The sequence below is a fragment of the Drosophila obscura genome, unplaced genomic scaffold (genome assembly GCF_018151105.1).
Source record: "Drosophila obscura isolate BZ-5 IFL unplaced genomic scaffold, ASM1815110v1 contig_191, whole genome shotgun sequence".
Classification (NCBI taxonomy): domain Eukaryota; kingdom Metazoa; phylum Arthropoda; class Insecta; order Diptera; family Drosophilidae; genus Drosophila; species Drosophila obscura.
In genome coordinates, this window is record NW_024542780.1 from 609413 (window position 1) to 621398 (window position 11986).

The window sequence follows — 11986 nt, forward strand, 5'->3', positions numbered from 1 at the left end:
CCCTGATCAGCATTATTAATTTTTCTCTGTCTCTTTTTAGAAACTCTGCAGATCCTGGCCTCCGACTGCACGATCGCCAAACTTCCAGCTGGAGCCTCTTCTTGTTGATCAGTGCGGGCTCGGTTCTCTTCAGCAGTAAATGCGGCGTCCATCGCGTCATCCAATTCCCTTTCCAGTCGCTGTTGCAGAGTGTTCATTCCCTCCTCTAGCAGCTGCTCAGGAGTAGGCGGAGGGAGCTCATGTGGCTCGAGCGGAGTCATTATGAGCCTCTGCATGTATTCAGGCTCAAAACGGATTGTTTCTGCCATTTGTAACCGAGTTCTTTCCCCAGTTCTCAGCATCCGAGCAACGTGATTCACCCAGCATATGGAAGGTCTCTCCTGTGGGATTCCGAGAGCTATGCGACGCTCTTGTTCAAGGCGTTTTCGCTGGATAACTGCCTCCTTGGCTCGGGCTTCATTTAGTAGACGCTGCTGCTCAAATGCAATCTGCTCGCAGTGAATTAAAGTTGGCAGCGGTTGCTGCTGTTGGGCTGCTGCTATCTGCAAGAGCTGCTGTTGGAGCGGACGAACGTGAGTTACCAGCCTCTTTTTGTATCTCGGCCGGTCCAGTCTCTGAGGGATGAATGGATACATAATGAGCTTCCTTGCTTCCAGATTTGGATGAGTAAAAAGTGATGTTGCAATCCTGCTGCTAGACGTGTTAAAGATGTCCTCTGCTGAGTCGATGTTGTGTGCCTCTCGGATGTCCTGGCTTCTGATGTATCTGCTGGCCATTGCAATCTTTCTCACGAGTCGGTTTTGCGTGCCTTCTATCCTGCGGAATTGAGAGTCACATACCAAAGCTCCCCAAACAGGTAAGGCATATTGCCATATCGGGGCTATTATTTGCTTATACACAACCATTTTGCATTCTTTTGACAGCCGGCTCTGACTGCCTATAATCCAATTCAACTTTATGGCTGCTGTCCTCACTCTATTCACCAGGCAGGATACATGTGCATGCAGGACCAGCTTCCTGTCCATTATCAGGCCTAAGTAGCGGTGACTACGCTTATTAACGATATGAGTATCATACATTTTTGGTGACAGTTCGCTAATTCCGTTTCCCATTGATTTCCTTGTGTATAATACATGTATCGTTTTGTCATTGTTTAGGTTGATGCCCCATTTAGACGCCCAGGAGGTGAAACTTTTGAGATAGATCTCGTTCGTACGGACTGCTGTAGTGGCCAAGCTACTGGCACACAAGATGATGGTATCGTCAGCATATGTTGATAACAGCATGTCCTTAAAGTAATCTGACCCTCTTCCATCATTTTGTCCTGCTAGGTGCGGCAGTGGCATGTCTGACGTAAAGACAGTGTATAGCACGGGGCCAAGGACACTCCCTTGTGGAACTCCAGCGCAGATTCTTCCGGATCTAGACCGTACTCCGTTTTGGCCATTTACAACAAATGATCTATCAGTGAGATAGCTTTCCAAAACCTGATAGTACGCAAAAGGCAGCGGCTTGGCTAGCTTGAGCAGAAGGCCACTGTGCCAGACTCTGTCGAAGGCTTCACTTACGTCTATGAAAACAGCAGAACAGAATAATCGTTTTTCATAGGAGTCCAGAATGAAAAACTAACTTTGTTATTAACCCGATCCATCCCAGGGGCTTTTTTGTTTTTCAGAGATCTTATTTCCAGCATGACTTCATTTGGTGAGATAGGCCTGAAAGGAGGTTTATTTCCGTCGCTAGTTTCCCCAAATTGCTGTCTTTGGAGCCACTCCGGTGTTGCTGTTAAGCGCTTTAGCTGTTCTAGTTCTTTACGCTCCTCTTCTACCCCGTTCCTAAATTCCTCAGTGTTGGCCAATTTTGGTGCAAATCTTTCTTCCAAATGCGAAACAAATGCCTCAGCTTTTTCCTCGCTAGTTCTTGTCCACCTATAGCTACCACCACTACAGCTAGGCATTTTTAGAGGCCAGTTTGGTTCTGGCTGTCTCTTGAACTTGTTTGTTAACCGCCACAGTTTGTCCATCCTATACCGATCACTAGCGTCTACTTCTTTAAAAAGTTTATTCATTTGACTATTTTTCATTTCACGAATTGCCTTTTTAAGCTTCGAGTTTGCTGCATTACATAACCTTCGCGACTCTGGTGTAGGCATCCGCATGTGCTCACGCTTAAGCTTCCATTTTATTCTTAGGAGTCTTTGAGCTTTCCTAACGATTGGCAGTCTTCCTGTGCCTGGCGCAAACCGCGAAGTTGTTATCGTAGTAGCAGTCGCCGCTGCATTATATATGTTTTGATAGAAGATGTCGATCGCATCCTCTATGTCTTCTCCTGATCTGATTTGGATATTTCAATTTATACGTTGCAGTAAGTACTCCTGAAACTTTCTGATATTAGCCTTGTTGGGTAGTCTCTCACAGCTAACGCCTGCATAAACTGCAAAGTCTATGGCGGAGGGCCTTTTTCTGGGGTCAAAGGGGAAGTGTGTAGCTCCCCCTGTGGCCAGTACGTTTAGTCTGCAGTTTGAATGGATGGCTTCCATTAGGACCCTCCCCCTTTTGCATGATCTGACGTTACCCCACCATTGATGCTTAGCATTAAAGTCCCCGGCTACTATGAATTTAGAGCCTGAGCAAAGATTTCCCAAATGCATAAATAGTTTTTTAAAGTGTTGTGCCGTCCAGGTGGCAACAGGCGGGCAGTATATGGGAGCTATTGCAATTACCTCATTTTTACTGGTAGTTAGCGCTATTGGGGCACATTGCAGGAATTCTTCTTCGATGGGTTCTAGCGCAGTGTGCTTGAGGTCAGCTTTTACGTAGATTGCTACTCCCCCTCTTCTGCTGACAGAGGGATGTGAGGCAGCATATCTCACGTATCCATTTATAGTAAGACTGTCAGCTATAATGGTGTTAGTGTTGACATTTTTGGCTATACGGGTCTCTATAACCATCATTATGTCAATATTGTGTCGCTGCATGAAAAACTCCAGTTCCAAAATTTGGTCCTAAGCAGCGCAGGCGTTCCAATAAACAATTTTAAAAGAGTTGTTATAATGGACACCTGTTGGAGAAGTATCAGTGAGATCTACTATATCTGCGTTAACATTTGTAGTGGTGGCGGCTAACTGGCTTGGCACAGAATGAAGAAATAAATACATATATAAGAATATATATATGTACCTATATCGCGGAACTTGGACTTTTCGGAAATTGGGAACACAAATCGCGAATGGAAGGGATTTGTGGCACACGAAAATCGTACTTATTTAGGATCCTGGTGGTGAAGGCGATGCAGTGCTCGAATGCTGGATAGGTTGGGGAAGGCGAAGTATATCCGGCTCGAAGGACCAATGCTTAAGCGTAGGGGGCGTCTGGAAGTTACGGTTAAAAATTCCCAAAGTAGAGACGTGGTGGTTCCAATTTATTCAGTGTATATTCGTAGGTTTATTCACTTATATATAATGTTTAGAAGATCGCGTGCAAAAGCCAGCCGTTTTGCTTGGGGTGAAGAAGCGCATTACATCTCCGTTGAAGTCAGCTGCCGACCGGCTGTCGTTGCCGGAGCCCGTGCGTGAGCGTGGGCGGGAGCGTAAGCGTAAGCGTGGTGAGTCTGAGCGCGCGAGAGCGCGTCACCGGGGGAAAAACGCTCATAAGCGTGAGAGCGAGAGCGAAGGCAACGAATGCCCACAGAGCTGTTGCTCCGCCAGCGCCGTCCTCACTCTGAACATTCCCCCCCCTTGCAGGATTGCACAGACTCTATATGCTCCGATTCGGAAGCAAGGAGGTTGCTGATGGATCCGGGATTCCTATGCCGGGGCGGCTCGCAGGAAGACGAGACGGGCGCACATCGGCGCTGTACGCTGAAGATGAAGGCGGCGGTGCCGCAGAGGAGCCAGATGGGCGCCGAGACTGGGAAGGTGGAGTAACGTGTGGTGGCTCCGGTTACACACCTTACACCGATCACCGCTTCGGCAATCCTGGCCGGAGTGTCGGTGAGCCATACAATTGGTGCAGTAGCTGAAGTGGAGGACAGCTTGGAACCTCCTTTCGGAATCCAGGCGGATAAAGCGGCGTCATTTCCGTAGAGGATGGATTTCAGATCAGACTCGGCATTGGTAGGACTTAACCCGGGAAAGTCTGCTCTCCACGGTGCGATGCAACGGGATCGAGTAGCCATGTCTGTATGTGGAAGGCTAGGGTGAAATGAAAAAGTCGAAGAAGCATTAGAAGTGAGCTTGGAACGGATGACGGGCAAACTTGGGTTATTGGAAGCTACTCTGGAAATTTGACAAGAAAAGGATGCAACTTGATGGCTCGCCGTATTGGACACGGGACCAGTGAGCACCCAACCAAAAATGGTTTCTTGCCCGAGGAGAGAGCCACATATGTTGTTTTGTAAGCCGCCTAACATTACGGATGGAAGAATATCGGCTCCAATCAGGACATCGATTGGTGAGTTCTCCAAAAAACTTCGGATCCGCTAAGAGAAGGCTTGGCAAGTGTTTCAAGATACTTTGCGAGATCGGATGCAACGGAAGATTCTTTGCCAGTTCCGAAATAACGTAGGCTGCGGCATTTAATTGTAAACCCGGCTTAGTGGGAGAGCGAATGGAAAACTGACAGAGCTTCTTGGATTGAGCGGATACTGTCTGCTTGAGGCTCGAGACTTGTGTCTGGATAAATTGGAATGGCAATTGAATCGTGTTGAAAAGACGTTCCGTAATAATATTATTTTGTTTTAAAATACACTTTTCCTGAAGAATTTTTTTATAAAAAAAAAATGTTTGCTATGTTTTGTCTTTTCTTACTGAGTGTGAATAAATATAATATTTTTATTTACCCTAAGGAAAAGTCGAAATTACAACTTGAGTTTTATTTTTGAGCAAAAAATAAAACTCAAAGATAATGATTATTTTTTGAGTTATATAACTTAAAATTAATCATTATGTTCTGAGTGAGTCAATAAAACTTGAAAATTATCAAATCATGGTGGAAATGCATAGATTATCATTTAAGATGAATATTGGTATATTTCTCGCTGTCTTAAAGTGTTTTTAAGTGAATGATTTTTTGTAATAATAAAAAACAAATAATCATTATTTGCAGTCCTGCGTAATATACGTTGCTTCGGAGCCCGAGTCGATCAGGGCGCGGGCGCGGAAATTCGTTCTAAGGTGGCAAATAATGATTGCTGTGCCTAAAAGGTCAGAACTTGTGCCGGAAGCGAAATACGTCTGAACATTCGTCGCAGGTTCGGAAGAACTTGAATTTTGTGCGGCAGGTACTTGCCGGCTTACGTCTGATTGACGGAACGGATTGCACTGGCTTCTGGTGGGTTGCGGATTCTGATTACCTTTGAACTGTGGTGGATTCAGATCGCCTTTGGAAATGGATGGGTCGCTCTCCATGGCCTCTAGGGTCAGTACCGCTTAGTTAGGAAGGAGTCGATTTCGGTCCATGGAGGCACCTCCTTCTTGTCAGTGACTGACGCTTCCCAAAAAGCCCGGGTAGATTTAGGCAATTTGGAGGCACAGATAGTCACGAGGAGACTATCCCAATTGTCGGTGCAGACCTTGGAGTGAGCAAGGGCAAGGGCGGTTAGGACCGCTTGCATAGTGCTTTTGGAGCTCTTTCAGAGCCCGACTGGTCTCGGACTGATGCCAGGCAGAAAGAGGAGAATGTTAATCTGGTTGGTCACCAGGAGCCGATTATTTTCGTAACGGTTTCGGAGGGCCGCCCATGCCGACTCGAAACCATCGTTTGTGAGCGGGGACTTCTCGACTATGGCCTTCGGATCGCCACTTGTCTTCGCGGTGAGATGGTACAGCTTCTCTGGAGACAGCCTAGAATTATTTATGTAAATTGCAGTAAATAAATCTCGAAAAGTAGGCTAGCAGACGTAGTCGCAAGGCGGCAGTCGACAGCCGCCCTGGTAGGTTTGCGGTGCAGACGGATGGACTGCTGTTTGGCCTAGAATCGTCAACCATCGCTGCGGAGCCAGCCTTATACTCCGCCTCGACCTCCGCCCACATGCTCTGGATTTGGCCTTGCGGACCTCGGAAAGTGAGGCGGATGGAGTGGCAGTTATGCGCGCTTCTAGGTGAGACAGACGGCCAATGGCGGCGACTAGTCTTGCTCGTGCAGTAGTGGTGGCGGATTGAGCCATTGTCATGGAGGGTCTAAAGCTGACGGGACTGGTAACGCGAGCGCTGGCTGGATCGTCGTGGATCCGAGCTGGCACCTGGAGGGTGACGGGAGATGGGAATATAAACGATTGGGTCCTTGCAGCTGGGTTACTACTGGCTGGTCTTGGAGGGGGTGGCGACTTGATGTTTTGCGTCGGCGTAGTTCCGGAGGCGGAAGAGATGCGTCGCCGACTTGGCGAAGTCACAGGCAAAGGCTTTTTGATGTCCTTGTGTCCTGTTGGCATAATCGGATGGGGAATTCGCGAAAGAAAAATAACTTAGGCTGGGCTGAGCACCACACACGAAAACGGACAATAAATCTTTTTATTCGAACGGAACAAAATGGAAAGACAAAATACAAAAAAAAAACACAAAACCTACTACTGGACGAATGGAAAAATAAAAAGGCCTCGCGCGTTGCTGGACAACAATTTTTATTACCGACTCGGATTATTTGTGGTCGCTCTGGATCGAGTTTCCCAAACAATGAGTGGATCAAATTGATACACGCCGAGGAGAGGAACGTTCACACTGGCTGTGGCTATATTTAAATAATATTGTTAGTGCGGCGCTCCTCCGTTTACCTTTTGACGGACTTGTGCAGTGGGTAAATTTTCTTTCTTATCTAGTGCGGATGGATTGCAGACGGAATTTTTCCTTTATTGCTCCTTTATTATGCCGTGGAGATAGTAGAGCCGATAGGATGCACGAGCCAAGAAATTAACTGCTACTGGTGTGGTGGAGACTATCGGAGCGAGTATGAAACAAAAACAATGATTCCTTCTACAGTCGTTTTTACATCGATGCGGAACAGACGTAGGACTTTGTACTTTTGGACAGTTCGCGGCTTGTATTTATTTATTGTCTTGTATTTGGTGTTCGATTAGTAATTTTAAGTGTTCGGGCACTTTTATATCTTGTATTGGGTTTCGTGACAGCTTAGTCGGTGATACCGATACTTTTTTAGTTTTGTCACCTCTAGTTTCTCTTTGTCCCACGGAAACACAATTTGAAGATTTTACGGGAAAATGCGAACTAGCTGCGGAAATGCGCTGTGCCTGGGTTAAGTATAATTTATTGCGTATTTGGAGATAATATTCTTTAGTGTGGCGACTGAGACGTATGGCTGGAATGCGTATATTGCTCGGAATCGCAGATTTTTAATATTGAATGTATGTAGTTATGAGCGGAATGTATGTGTGGAAGGCAGTATGTAGAGATCGTGAGCGGTATGTAGATGTTTGTATATATGGATGTTGTTTTAATACAATAATTATATTTTTTTAATGTGCAATATAATTTTACGTAGATGTTAAATGCTAGGACCACTTGGGATTATACGTTAGTTATGTTCGGTCAAGCTCTTAATGTCACAATATAATATAATATAATAATCACTTAAATGACTCGCATTGTAGTATCTTACGCTCATTCTTACTCTCTTTGTTACGCTCTTGCATTCAATTTTAAATTGAATTCACCACATTAGAAGCCCGCTTATGCTCAGTGCTCATGCACTTAGAAACCGAATAAATAGTTATTGGCTAGTACTCAACTGAACCCCCTCGACTTTCGCAGTATTCTTGGACTACAGCAATTTTCTTCGCAACGAGTATAATTAGCTCACTGGAGATTGACACACCCCCATCCTTGAACAACTATATCGAGGAAAATGCTCTCGATCAAACAAGTTATTTATTAACCAGATCGGAAATAAGAAGAACAGACTCAACCCAATGTACTATGCCAATTGTATTTTTATTGGGGTGGGTCGTGTAATTTGGAATGTGTATGTAGGTTTTTTTTTTTTTTGTATGTATAGGAGGGGAAAAGCATTGAAAGCCGATAAGTGTGGGACTTGGAATTACCTCACCCACTAAAAACCCCCCTACTCTCCTTATCCCTTTCGCGGTACGACCGTTAAATATTACTTCGCGAGGGGGAGATGGCATGAAGGACGTCTTTCAGCGCGACGCAAGGATTGGATGATCTCTGCAGCGTAGGTGCTCACGGCATCCCAATTGTTTTGCGAGCTAAGTAGGATATCCATTAAGTCATTGACTATAAATGGCCTCCCAATGTCTAGGCTTAGCTCTTCCCGGTCCCGGTGTATGTAGGTATGTTCGTCTATTTGTTACGGAAGCCGCTCTTATGGTCTGGAATGTATGTACATATGCTCGGAATGCACTTGTAGTTAGTGGGGCTGGATTATGGTGATTTATTTTGTTAATTCACAGTGGAGAAATCGGATGCACAGACAAATCAAATTAGAGAACTACCGTAGCACTGGTAGTTGGAGTCGAAGTAGCGAGAAAAGCCGGAATCGCCGATAATATGGCGTTGGCGAAAAGGAACACGACACAGAAACTGGATAGCAATGGATGAACACATATGTATATAAGAATATACATGTATCGCGGAACTTGGACTTCGCGGGAATAAGACCAATCGCACTAGGAATCGATTTGGGAAGACGCAATCGTACTTATCTTCGGAATGTAATCCACAGATTCTTGCTGATTGGACTCCTCCTTATAGGGAAGGCGAAGATCCGGCCCGAAGGACCAATGATTGCAGGAGGGTGGATGTTGGACGTCCCCAAAGACCGTATTCCCAAATAAAAGTAGTCGGGGGCGTCAATTACATGTTTGCGTATATTTGCGGGTAATTGATACAGCTGGGGGTTGATGTGCGCTTGTAATCGGTTCGTAGTTGAACAGAGACTCCCACTATGTATTTTGGGCAGCATAATGCTAGCGCCAGTGCTGGAGAGTCGAGTGGATCGTGACTGAGCAGCGCAAGAGCAAAGGGCACGAGAGAGAGAGCGAGCTAACAGTCCGCTGTTAGCAACGCTGTCAACCGACTGTTAACGCTGCTATGTTAACAGCGCTGCTGGCCTGAACAGATGTATAATATACATTGTAGATGTAGATAGCAGATGTAGCAAAAAATGTAAGATTAAAAATTTTTTTTTATTCTAAAATTCTAAAAAATCATAAGCTCAAAAATGTATATACTGGTATAAGTAGAGTCGCGTCCCCAGAAGCAACCCACACACGTTCCTTCTCGTTTTTTAGCCCCCATCCACAACGCTACCCGCCACTGAAGGCCAAATTCCAATATCATCTTTCATTTTTTCTTTTAATTAATAAATAGTTATATAAGTAATTATAAGTAAGAAAATAAACCCGCCACTGAAGGCGTGAGATCAGTTAATACCAAAATACTAAAGATGGTGGACGAGGTGGCAACCCCTAAAACTATCGATACAGAACAGGAGGAAGCTATCGAAAAGGAAGAAGAAAACAACAGCGTTCGAGGCAGGCAGAGATTTGAGCAGCCGATCACTTAGCGACAAACCTCGAAGCCACGCGGAGGCACATTTTCTGAGTGACAAACTCCTAGCTACGCACCGGTACACGCCGACATAGCCTCGCCACGCCTAACTCGCCATTCAAAACCACGCGTATCTGTTTTCTGTAACAGAAAACACACGAACACGCCGCGAACGCCGAACGTGTCCATGGCTATGCGAACCCCGCGCATATCCAACTCAGCCCGGTTCATTACCTGCCTCGCCTTCTCCTGTTCCCACTGAGCCTTTGCGACAACGCACTACTCTGCCTCGCTTTCTCCTGTTCCCACTGAGCCTTTGCGACAACGCACTACTCTGCCTCGCCTTCTCCTAATCCCGCTGAGCCTTTGGGACCACGCACTGCTCTGTCTCGCCTTCTCCTGTTCCCACTGAGCCTTTGCGACAACGCACTGCTCTGCTTCGCCTTTTACTGATCCTTCTGAGCCTTGGCGACAACGCACTGCTCAGCCTCGCCTCTCCTAGATCCTCTCGAGCCTTCGGTGGCTTCGCGACGACGCGCTGCCCCACCCACCTCGTTTCCAAGCCCCGCCCGTCCCCTATCCTCAAGCACACGCTCCAGGTAGCGGGATCAACCACCGCTCAAAGTACCGATCCACCAAGATCCATCCTGGGACACCGGTCAGACATTGGTGGCTCACACCAAACCCAGCGCGGCTACGGCATTGCCTCGTCTAGTCTCGCCCCTCGCCTGAAGTCCCCACAACAACTAAAAATTTCTTGTAGCCGACCCTGGACAGACTGAGTTTACCCCAGCCTGAAATAGGTTCCTCAAAAGTGGCGCCCGAGCAGGGACTTTAGGGAGATTTTATTCGAGGCGAAGCCCTACTGAAACGAAGCGACCAAACACTTGCTTTAAGTACAGTCGAAACAAAGTACGAAGAGCAGCCAGATACAGAAAACATGCGCTTGGTGTAAATATACCAGAACCTACACACAAACATACGCCCGCACCCTAAAAACTTGCGCCGCACACCGAAAACACAACATACACGCGCAAGTACCGCAAAATCACACACACAAACACACATATTGGAGATCGCGAACAACCAACGCTACAGTGCCAATCCAAAAATCATCGTAGTACAACACTACAGTGCCCGTCAGAAAAGTCATCGCAGTACCACGCTACAGTGCCAGTTCGAAAAGTCATCGCAGTACAACAATACAGTGTCGGTACGAAAAACATCGCAGTACAACGCTACAGTGCCGGTCCAAAAAGCCAAGTTCAAGTCAAACATTCCCGAACCAAGTACAGTGCCGGTCCGAGAAATCATCGCAAGGCAGATACAGTGCAAATCTTAAACAGAATAAAATTTCGACGCATTTCCATTGCCAGTGCCGAAAATCAAACCGTGCGGAGATAAATTAAGAACTGGAATAGACAAGACAGTAGTGCGGTAAAACTACACTAGCCAGCAATAAATACCGCTACGCCTACCCTCCATTTTTACGAGGACGAGCTCTACATCCAAGCATGGATCAAAGAACCAACGGTGACCAGAGTGAGTATTACCCTGCATAAATAATCAAGAATCCTGGGGTGGGAACCGGATGGATACATCAACGCCGTCGAGACGAACTCGAAGCATTCGCCGACGAGTTCGGGTTCGCCAAGGAAGGCACCGTGGATGACCTGAGAAGGACTCTCGCTACGTTCGTCGAAGACAAACTCACTCGTGACGTCTGGATCCGATTGGCGGAACTTGAAGGACAGTATTCCAAGTCTCTTGGACGCTCCACATCACCGCAGCCAAGCGCCAAAACATCACAGGAGAAGAAGAAGATCCTCGATCACAAACTTGGCATACCCGTTCCTCCACCAGCGGCGGCCAAAAACAATGTGCCACCTGTAGTCCTGATATCCGAGGGAGGTTCACCAAGGTTTCCGGTCGCCGGAAGCCAGTCCGATACCCATAAGGAGAACTCTGCCATTTCCGGACGAAACCAGCAGACACACTGAGCCTGGGAACCACCACAACACTTCGTACTCCCACGCCTTCCAGATGGCGGACAGTATCAGGCACTGGGGCATCCAATTCAACGGGCACGATGATCCTTTAGAGAACAAGCGGTGGGCGAGTGGTTTAAGGATTTCGTCATCGAGATCCGCCTCCTAATGTAACACGAAGGGTATTATACGACCCAAGAACTCAACCGCATCTACGACAATACTTTACCAGGATACCAACTGTACGTGAGGAGACACGAACTTCGAACTCTGGCCCAGCTAACACAGTTAGCCGTAGAGTTTGAAAGCATTCAGGAACTGACCGACACCGGAAACTGGAACTCACCAGAAGCGAAGTCACCTCAGAGTACATCAAGACGCACCAGACCCACTCCGAGCACAGAGAACTGGAAAGAAACCCGACTTTGAACCGGTTTCGCCAAGACTCCTATAATCGGACAGATCTCACTAGTCAACC

At 46.7% G+C, this 11986-nt stretch overlaps 1 long non-coding RNA gene across 1 annotated transcript; it reads left to right on the plus strand.

Annotated features, from left to right (window-relative positions):
• Window positions 1-315: 315 nt before the first annotated feature.
• LOC121404231 lies at window positions 316-1142 on the plus strand. Its single transcript, XR_005967828.1, has 3 exons — window positions 316-572; window positions 657-856; window positions 924-1142. It is a non-coding gene; the product is annotated as an uncharacterized LOC121404231 (long non-coding RNA).
• Window positions 1143-11986: the final 10844 nt, after the last annotated feature.